The sequence below is a fragment of the Delphinus delphis genome, chromosome 5 (genome assembly GCF_949987515.2).
Source record: "Delphinus delphis chromosome 5, mDelDel1.2, whole genome shotgun sequence".
NCBI classification, from domain to species: Eukaryota; Metazoa; Chordata; class Mammalia; order Artiodactyla; family Delphinidae; genus Delphinus; species Delphinus delphis.
In genome coordinates this window covers 100,462,989-100,472,169 of record NC_082687.1, presented here as the reverse complement: position 1 = coordinate 100,472,169, position 9,181 = coordinate 100,462,989, and the positions used below count along the sequence as shown (strand labels likewise).

Sequence of the window (9,181 nt, the reverse complement as noted above, 5' to 3'; positions counted from 1 at the left end):
CTATCCCTCTGTGCGTGTCATTGAGGCCCTGGGTATCCCTGTAGAGCTTTGGAGACATCATTCCTTTTATGGGTTTCACCTCATCATCACAAAATGTACTGGTTATTCTAACCTTTCTTCAAGAGGCAAAGAAGGCAGGAGTCCCTCCAGGGACTGTTTTGGTTTTTTCTTGTTTTTTGTTTTTGTATAATTCTCAACGTGTAGGCCATGGGGATGGGAGGCATAGAGTGATTTCAAGAGCTCTTGAACCATATATGTACTATGCTTTGTCTCTACCCCAGATAAAATACCTTGCCCTTTATAAGTTCTAATATTTTTTCAAATGCATATTAATGATGGTTTGTGAGATAAAATCCTGACTCATTTTACATTTTTATTAATACATGACAGTCTTGTATTTTTTTTCAATACTTGGATATTTAATTGATAAGCACTTTCCCGTGGTGGTTGCAAAACAGACTTTTAAAAAGGTGTTTCACAGTCCAAAATGTGATGATTCTCTGAAGTACGGGCTGGGGAGTCAGGCATGTGGGTTCTTGTGCCTGGCAGACTGTGGACTCCATGAGGGCAGGGTTATCCCTGACGCTGTCTATGTTTCTCACATCGCTGAGCACAAGCTCCAGGACCTCCTAGGAATGAAAACAAAATCACATTCTTGGGTGTTCACACACTCTGTGCATTAGACTTGGGAGGCTGACACAATTCATTTTCCGAAACCCAATGAAGGAGGTATTTTCATGAGGATGATTATACTGATGGTGAGAATCTTCACTTTATAGAGAAAGAAACAGGTCCAGAGGAACCTGGAGCTCAGAAAGATTAAGTAACCTCCCCCAAGTTCACAGCATCTCAGAGGCAGAGTCCAGACTTGAGCTCTAAAATGTGAATCAGAAGCTCTCGGTAAGACCTCATGCTGTTTCAAATAGAAATGTGTCAAATCAGTGAACGAATGACTCACCTTACAAAGCCGAGTCCCAGACATCTCAAAAATCTTCACTTTCATAGCTGGGACCTGGGACCCTCTTCAGGGCTTCATGCCAGCCTGAGAAAAGGTGGAGATGCAAAAGGAGGGAGGGAGGAGGAAGTGTGGGATGCTATTTGCTTCTCTAATAGTCCTGTGACACCAATATTTAATTTTCTCGCTGAGGATATTTCCCGTTGTGTCAGCAGAGCTAAGGAAATTGCTCATTGCAGAGAAGGGCCATATTTATGCTTCTGTTAGGGAAGAGCAGAGTGATGCTGTTCACTGACACAGTTGGTGCCCTCCGCTGAGAGCCGACAGCAGCACTGACGTTTATTATCCACTCTCTCATCCATCCTCCCCCTGGCCCTTCAGGACAGGCAGCCGGAACTCTCCTTGCCCTGCTCTAAATGAGGAGCCAGCTGTCCACATATTCCTGTGTGCCTTTGGGCAAGTCACTTTCCTTCGCTGAGCTCATTTTCTTTTCATCTGTAAAAGAAGAAAATTAATCTTATATTATATGGTGATTTTGAGGATTAAATAAGACGTCAGGTAGAAAGTTCACAGTACTGCGGTAGTACCTTATAGATTTGACTGATTTTGTCATAGGCATTGGTAAGTAGTGACATGCAGGTAAAAGCATGGGCCTGGAGCCAGTTCTGCCCAAGATCAAGACTTCAGTCTGTCACTTACCAGATTTGTGATGGTGTCACATCTCTGAAATTTGTCATTTGCCCCTGGGAAGCCACAGTATGGCCATTTCTTTTCTCTGGAACCCTTCACTTGCCTCTCCACCTGCAGGCCCACCTCTGGGCTAGGTCAATACTCAGGGTCCAGCATTTGGTCAGCAGGTTCTGGGCTTACTCCAACCTGCAGGTCACCAGGTATCGGAGTTGTTATATTTTCCCTTGTGATTTAGGTCTTGTCAAATGCAGCAGCCTCTTCCCCAGAGGCTGAGCCCTGTCCTGCTCTTACCATCGGGGATACTTACTGATTGGCTAAGGAGTGTCCGTCACAGGGAGCAAAAAGGTGGACAAAACATAGTGCCTGCCCTCAACAAGATCAGATTTTAGGGAAGAGAAAAATAAAGGAAAAATACCAACCATTTATTTGGATGTTTACTGCAGGCCAGGGACACTATAGTACCTTCCTTACAGCCAGTTCTGAAACAAGACTTATTTTTATAACACAAATGTTTTCCAGCATAATTGATATATCAGGGAACAATTTGAGCATAACACAAATTTTGTGTTTGCTTAGCAGAATTTTGTCCACAAGAAGCATTAGATAAACAAAGAAAACTGCATCCATGTCAACAGAGACATATGAAAATAAAAAAACGAACACAAAACGTACCTCAGACATCCACCAACTACCCAGTCCCTCGCGTGTGCCCTAAGCCACACTCTCTCATCCACATCCTGTGTTATGACTTTCCACCCAGTTTTATGCCTCTCCTTCCTCACTTCTCCATCACTCACAGTATACAAACTTCAGGTCTTTTTCAAAGTCAAGGGCCACATTTATTGAAGTATTTTATTTCTTATCTACTTACTACGTGTAAAGCTGTGCCACCATTTTTAAGTTCCTATCTGGTTCTTCTTTAAATGTATCAGTGATGAAGTTTTTGAGTGCTGTGCCAATAACTCCATGCTTCCCTTGAGCCCTGTCATTTTTATTGCATGATTGTGCATAGTGTAATGATTTTTAGGGACTCATACGTCACATTACAGCAAAATTGACTGTATATAATCTCATTTAATTTAGCTTCATAATAGCAGGTGGGTATTATGCCAGTATTTACTAGGCGGATATTATTTTCACCAATAACATCTGTGGGAACTAGGGCTTAATCCAGGTTTCCATCTACTGCTTGGTAGAGCTGAAATTAAAACCCAGGTTAGTCTGATGCCCAAGCATGGCTCTTAGCCACGGTGCTTCCAGAACTGAAGAAATCTACTTCCCTATTACTCAAGAGATTCACAGAAGCAGGATCAGCTTTTCACAGAGCGTTTGAAGATTTCCAACTACAATTTTCAGAGCTTGGATGCTATCCAGGGGAAAGTAAAGTGTGATACAGTCCACTGCTTCTGTTTAAAAGTTTATCACATCTCAGAGAATGAAATCCAGGTCTTCCACCTGGAAGAATCGAGGTATTCATTAGTTCCTTTCCCCCAAGGGGTTTCACTGTGATTCAGGCATTGCTAGGTGTGTGGATACTGAAGGAAGCAGACATCTTCCCCACCTCACTCTGCTTAGGGTCCAATGGAGGGGGTGGAGGAGGAGACAAGCCCGGGGAGACAGGTGTCACGCATGCTAAGAAATGGAGCATTCTAAACTGGAGGGTGTGGCGGGTAAGGTCAAAGACTGCGGGAACCTCCTGTAAAATAGGTGTCAGCATGCAGGAACCGCGAAGGGGAGGGGCTGGGGATAGAACGCAGGTATACCTTTGGATTGAGCAAATGAGAGAGACGCGAGACATAGGGGCAGGCGGTCCAGGGAAACCCTTTGGAAAAGTTTCACTAAAAAGCAGTATTGGGCTTCCCTGGTGGCGCAGTGGTTGAGAGTCCGCCTGCCGATGCAGGGGACGCGGGCTCGTGCCTGGGTCCGGGAGGATCCCACATGCAGCGGAGCGTCTGGGCCCGTGAGCCATGGCCGCTGAGCCTGCCCGTCCGGAGCCTGTGCTCTGCAACGGGAGAGGCCACAACAGTGAGAGGCCCGCGTACCGCAAAAAAAAAAAAAAAAAAAAAAAAAAAAAAAAAAAAGCAGTGTTAATAGGTGGGGGCATGAGATTATGGGATCTTTCATTTAAAATGAGAGGAAATGAACCTGCATAAATGCCAAAGCGAAGGAGAAGATTGAAACCTCTGCTGGGGGCAGGTGATTGCTAGTAGACCCCAGCCTCCACACCCAGGAGTTCTCTTCCTATCCTCCCGCACCCTCGGGGGCCGGGGGCGGGCGGTTCAGAGCATCTTCCCTCTGATCACGCCTCTGTGCCCCATCCCCAGCAGCCAGCATCCTTTGAAATGAAAAGGCTCGTGGGTGTGTGTCCCGCGTAATTCCAGCAGTCTGGCTGCCTGAGCAGCCAGGTAGGACAGGTTCACCCAAAACCACCGGCCTCACACTTTCCTTCTCATCTTTAATCGGCCGGATCGGCACCTGAAACAGGGAGGAGCCATCATCGAAGGCGAAAACCATGGCGAGGAAACCCCATGTGCTGACCATGAGTGTGATGTGTGGCTCTAGCTGGAGCTGGGTTCCCTAGTCTGGAACCAATTCTCCTTCCTTCTTCTCCTATTGCCCCTGCCATCTCCTGCAATTGCTGAAGTGGATGTCTGCAAACATTCGGCTGAAGTAAAAGCTGGGCTTCCATTTCAATCAGCTTGTGGCAACATCAGGCAGAGTGGGGCAGAGATTTGGAGCCAAAAATAAAAGGTTTGCATTGTGGTCGCCCTACACCTAGACATGGCAATTTTATAGCACACAGATGATGATGTTTTTAGTTGAAGCTGAAATTCACATAAATACAGTTAACCATATTAAAGTAAATAAATCAGTTGTTTTTGGTATATTAATAATGTTGCACAACCACCACCTCTCTCTAGTTTCAAAGCTTTTCATCATCCCATAAAAACATCCTGTACCTAGCAAGTAATCAGTCCTCATTCCTCACATCCCCTGGTAAATGCGTATCCATTTTCTATCTCCATGGATTTGCCAAATCTGGATAATTCATATAAAAGGAATCATACAATATGTGACCTATTGTGTCTGGCTTCCTTTATTTAGCATAATGTTTTGAGGTCCACCCAAGTTGTAACATGTATCAGTACTTCTTTTTTGGCCTCATAACATTTCCTTTTATGCATATACCACATATTATTTATTCATTTATCATTGATCGATGTCTGAGTTGTTTCCATTTGGGGGCTATTACGAATAATGATGCTCTGAACATTCATATACAAGTTTCTATGTGAATATATGTTTTCATTCTTTTAGGGGGGTGGGTATATACCTAGTATTGGAATTGTTGGTCAGTGATTCTAGAGGCAGGGCAGGAATAAAGACGCAGACGTAGAGAATGGACTTGAGGACACAGGGAGGGGGAAGGGGAAGCTGGGACGAAGTGAGAGAGTGGCATGTACATATGTACGCTACCAAATGTAAAATAGATAGCTAGTGGGAAGCAGCCGTATAGCACGGGGAGATCAGCTCGGTGCTTTGTGACCACCTAGAGGGGTGGGATAGGGAGGGTGGGAGGGAGATGCAAGAGGGAGGAGATATGGGGATATTTGTATATGTATAGCTGATACACTTTGTTATACAGCAGAAACTAACACACCATTGTAAAGCAATTATGCTCCAATAAAGATGTTAAAAATATTTTAATATTAATTATGTATTTATTTTAATGTGTATTTTATATGTTTATATATAACACAGTAAGCCCTTAATTATATATATTGTTTCTCAAGACAACTCTAAGTAAAATTAAATCAGTTTAAAGAAAATATCAAATACAATGGAAATACAAGTGGTAGGTATATGTGACCCAGACTGTGTAGGTGATACAGGAATTATTTGGGAAACACTTAGGCAGATAAATAGCTCAATGGAAGATATTCAGTCTCCTCATTCTTAAAATAGGACATAATAACCACTCATGGGTTTTTATAAGGTTGAAATTAGATGACAAATGTGAAACCTCCCCAGTGTCCTCAGCTTAGAGGTAGAGATGGAATCCCGTAAGCATCGTTTACCTAACTTTCCAGCATAATCATATGACCTCAGTTCCCTTCAAAGTGCCCCCTATGTTGCAGTATTATTTCTGGGAATTTTTTGAGCCACTGACACCCAAGATGGAGACATAGTCCAGGCCATCTCAAACCTATAAAACCCTCAGGTGCCTAGTTGGTTTGGTGCAAACTTCCAACTCCCCAACAGGCTTCCAGAGAAGAGTTCCCTTTAGCTTCTGCTCCAGATTCTTCGACTTCTAAGTTTGGCCCATAGTCTATGATTATAGCCATAGCTATGACTCCCCCAATGCCTATTCCTCTGCCTCAGACTTCAGCCAAAAAAGGAACAAGTCCAGTGTGAGCAAATTGATGCTTGCAGTCCAACCCACTCAGCCCCTTTTAGATAGAGCAGGGCAAACCTGAGTTCCCCATAAGAACAACTAGAGTCATACTGGCACATGGTAGGGACTTATCAAAAGTTCTTCACCTCCCTTATTAGGGTTTGAAATCCAGGTGCCCTGACAACCCCTCCAGGGCTCTCACATGCATGAGGCATGGTGACATCTCCCTGGTCTAATACTCATGAGTAGCACTTGGGCAGTCACAAATTACCTTTCCATATATCTTCAAAAATTCTCATGTACCTCCTGGGAGGTTTGCAGTATGAGCTTCTTCTCACAGATGAGGCAACTGAGACTAAAGAAAGGTCAAATAACTTTGCTATCACTAGAGATAGTCACTGGAAATGCCAGATATTATAAGCTGAATTGTGTCCCTCTCCCCCAAAATCCATATGATGAAGTCCTAACTCCCAGCACCTCAGAATGTGACTATGTTTGGAGATAGGGTCTTCAGATAGGTAATTAGGTTAAAATGAGGTCAATGGAGTGGGCACTAATTCAATAGGACCGATATCCTTATAAGAAGAGGAAATTTGGAGACAGGTATGCACACAGGGAGAATGCCATGTGAACAAAAAGGCAGAGATCAGGGTGATGCTTCTATAAGTCATGGGATGCCAAAGATTGCCAGCAAACCCCAGAAGCTAGGAGTGGGGCATGGAACTGATTCTTTCTCACAGTTCACAGAGGGAAGCAACCCTGGTGATACCTTGATCTTGGACTTCTGACCCCCTGAAAGGTGAGATGATACATTTCTATTGTTTAAGCCCTTAGTTCACAGTATTTTGTTATGGAAGCCCCAGCAAAATGATACAGCAGGATTCAATCCCAATTCTATCTTAAAGCACAGCACTCACCACACACCTACAAGCAGGCTTAGAACAAAGAATATACATATGTGCACGCACATGCACACGCACACACACACACACACACACACACACACAATCCCTTTAAACCACCAAAAAATTTCAGAAACTGAAGTTCATGTACAACTTTCAAAGGACTACTACTCAGGCCAGCATGTAGCACCTGTTAAGTTTTATTTTATTCACAGTTCTAAGTAGTTTGACAATATATTTTCCAGCCAGTTAGGAAAGAGATGAACTAACATGTACCAGGTACTGTGTTTATGGTTTACAGTTACTGTAGACCATTTGCATCTAACAAAACTCCTCTGATTTAAAATGTTTATTCCAACACTTATGGTAAGTTGTGTCTAAGAAGAGACAGGAATTCCAAAAAAAATAGTACCCCAGAGTAAATAAAGGGAAAATCTTACATACATAAACATATCCTCAGGGGACTACACATTTCAATGCAACTTAAGGGTACATATGATGATTGTACAAATATCATGAACATGAAAATAATTTTCCAGGAAAGTTTTTCCATCTAAGAACACAGGAAAATGTGATTCATTGTTATGAAAGAATCCATCAAGAATAGTATCATTCTAAATGTAAAAGTTTAAAGGAACCAAGTTTTACCAATTCCAAGAAAATGATTCACTCTAGAAAATGTAGTTTCCTGAGATTCAAGAAGGTAAGCATTGTGTGAACTCACATTACCATGTTCTCTCCTGCAATATTACTTAGGCATAATCACCTGGAGAACAAGGCAAAAGAACTTAAGTTACAGCAGTGTAAACAGTGTTCCCAGGAAGGTCTCACACTCCAAGGTCTCCAAGATGCCAGAAAGGACATCTCCTCCAGTCCACCATGGTATTTGGAAATAAAACATAACCCCTGTAGTCATCTTTTACAAATGTTCCCTATTTGATGAGCTATCAGGAACTAAGTACAAAATAAAACAACAAAGACCCAAGAGAATGACCTGAAGAGAGACTAGAATGAAACAACACAAGACAGGAACAACTTTTTTCAGGAAATAAACGTGGGTGCAAAATAGTCAATTTTATTTTTCTAGAAATCAGTTGAATTTTTATACCTTTGCACCTGGCGGCTGAAAACTCCAGCTAGGCACTTCCAGGTAAACATTGTTGTGTTAGTTTTCTGTGGCTGCTGTCAAAGTACCACAAGTTCCTTTCATTTTCTCATAGTTCTGGAGGCTAGAAGTCCAAGATCAAGGCATTGGCAGGGTTGACTCCTGGCTGTAAGGGAAGTATCTGCCACAAGCCTCCCTCTTTGGTTTGTAAATGGATGTTGATTGGGTGTCAACTGTATCCCCCCAAAATTCATACGTTGAAGACTTAAACCCCCAGTACTCCAGAATGTGACTGTATTTGGAGATAAAGAGGTGATTAAGTTAAAATCAGGTCCTGTGGGTGGGCCCTGATCCAATAACATGACTGAAAGAGGAGAGTAAGAGACAGACACAAACAGGGAGACTGTGTGAGGACACAGGAAGAAGACAGCCTTCGACAAGCCAAGGAGAGAGTCCTCAGAAGAAATCCACCCTGCTGACATTTTGATCTCAGACTTCTAAAACAGAATCATGAGAAAATACACGTCTGTTTTTCAAGCCGCCCAGTCTGTGGCACTTTGTTACTGCAGCCCAAGCAGACTAATAGAGTCATCTTCTCCCTCTGTCCCTTTACATTGTCTTCCTCCCACATGTGTCTGTCTCTGTGTCAAGAATCTTTGTTTTCACTGGGATAACCGTCATATTGTATTAGCGGCCACACTGATGGTCTGATTACCTCTGTAAAGACTCTGCCTCCAAACAAGGTCACATTAAGAGGTATTGGGCATTAGGACTTTAACACGTATCTTTTGGCGTCACACTTCAACCCATAACAATTATTTCAGCTTTAAACGCTGTTGAACTATTCTTTTTTCCAAACTGCACAACTTGGCCAATAAACATCATAAGAGAGAGGGCTTTAGTTTCTTCATCTATGTGGAAATGAGGGGAGTGAACACGTGACACCGAGCTCTGACTTTCTATGACCCGAAGCCACCGTGACTTTCCTTAAATGCTTGCACTGTTTCTCTTCAAGACAATGAACCTGATTGATTCCTGCTAGATTTAAGGAAATGGCCTCTGGGTTTCCCTTAACTTTAATTCAGAGTGATTCCAGTGTGGTAAAGGCCCCGTTCATATTAGTGCTTTGCTGA

At 42.9% G+C, this 9,181-nt stretch overlaps 1 protein-coding gene across 1 annotated transcript in view; it reads right to left on the bottom strand.

Moving 5' to 3' along the window:
- Window positions 1-347: 347 nt before the first annotated feature.
- The window catches only part of HS3ST1 (heparan sulfate-glucosamine 3-sulfotransferase 1), a 64,174-nt gene continuing 55,340 nt past the window's right edge, over window positions 348-9,181 (bottom strand). Inside the window, exons 2-3 of the transcript XR_009519452.1 lie at window positions 959-1,450; window positions 348-629 (exon numbers count right to left, since the gene is read on the bottom strand). The gene's annotated coding sequence lies outside the window, so the exon portion shown is untranslated. The remainder of the gene's footprint in view (window positions 630-958; window positions 1,451-9,181) is intronic.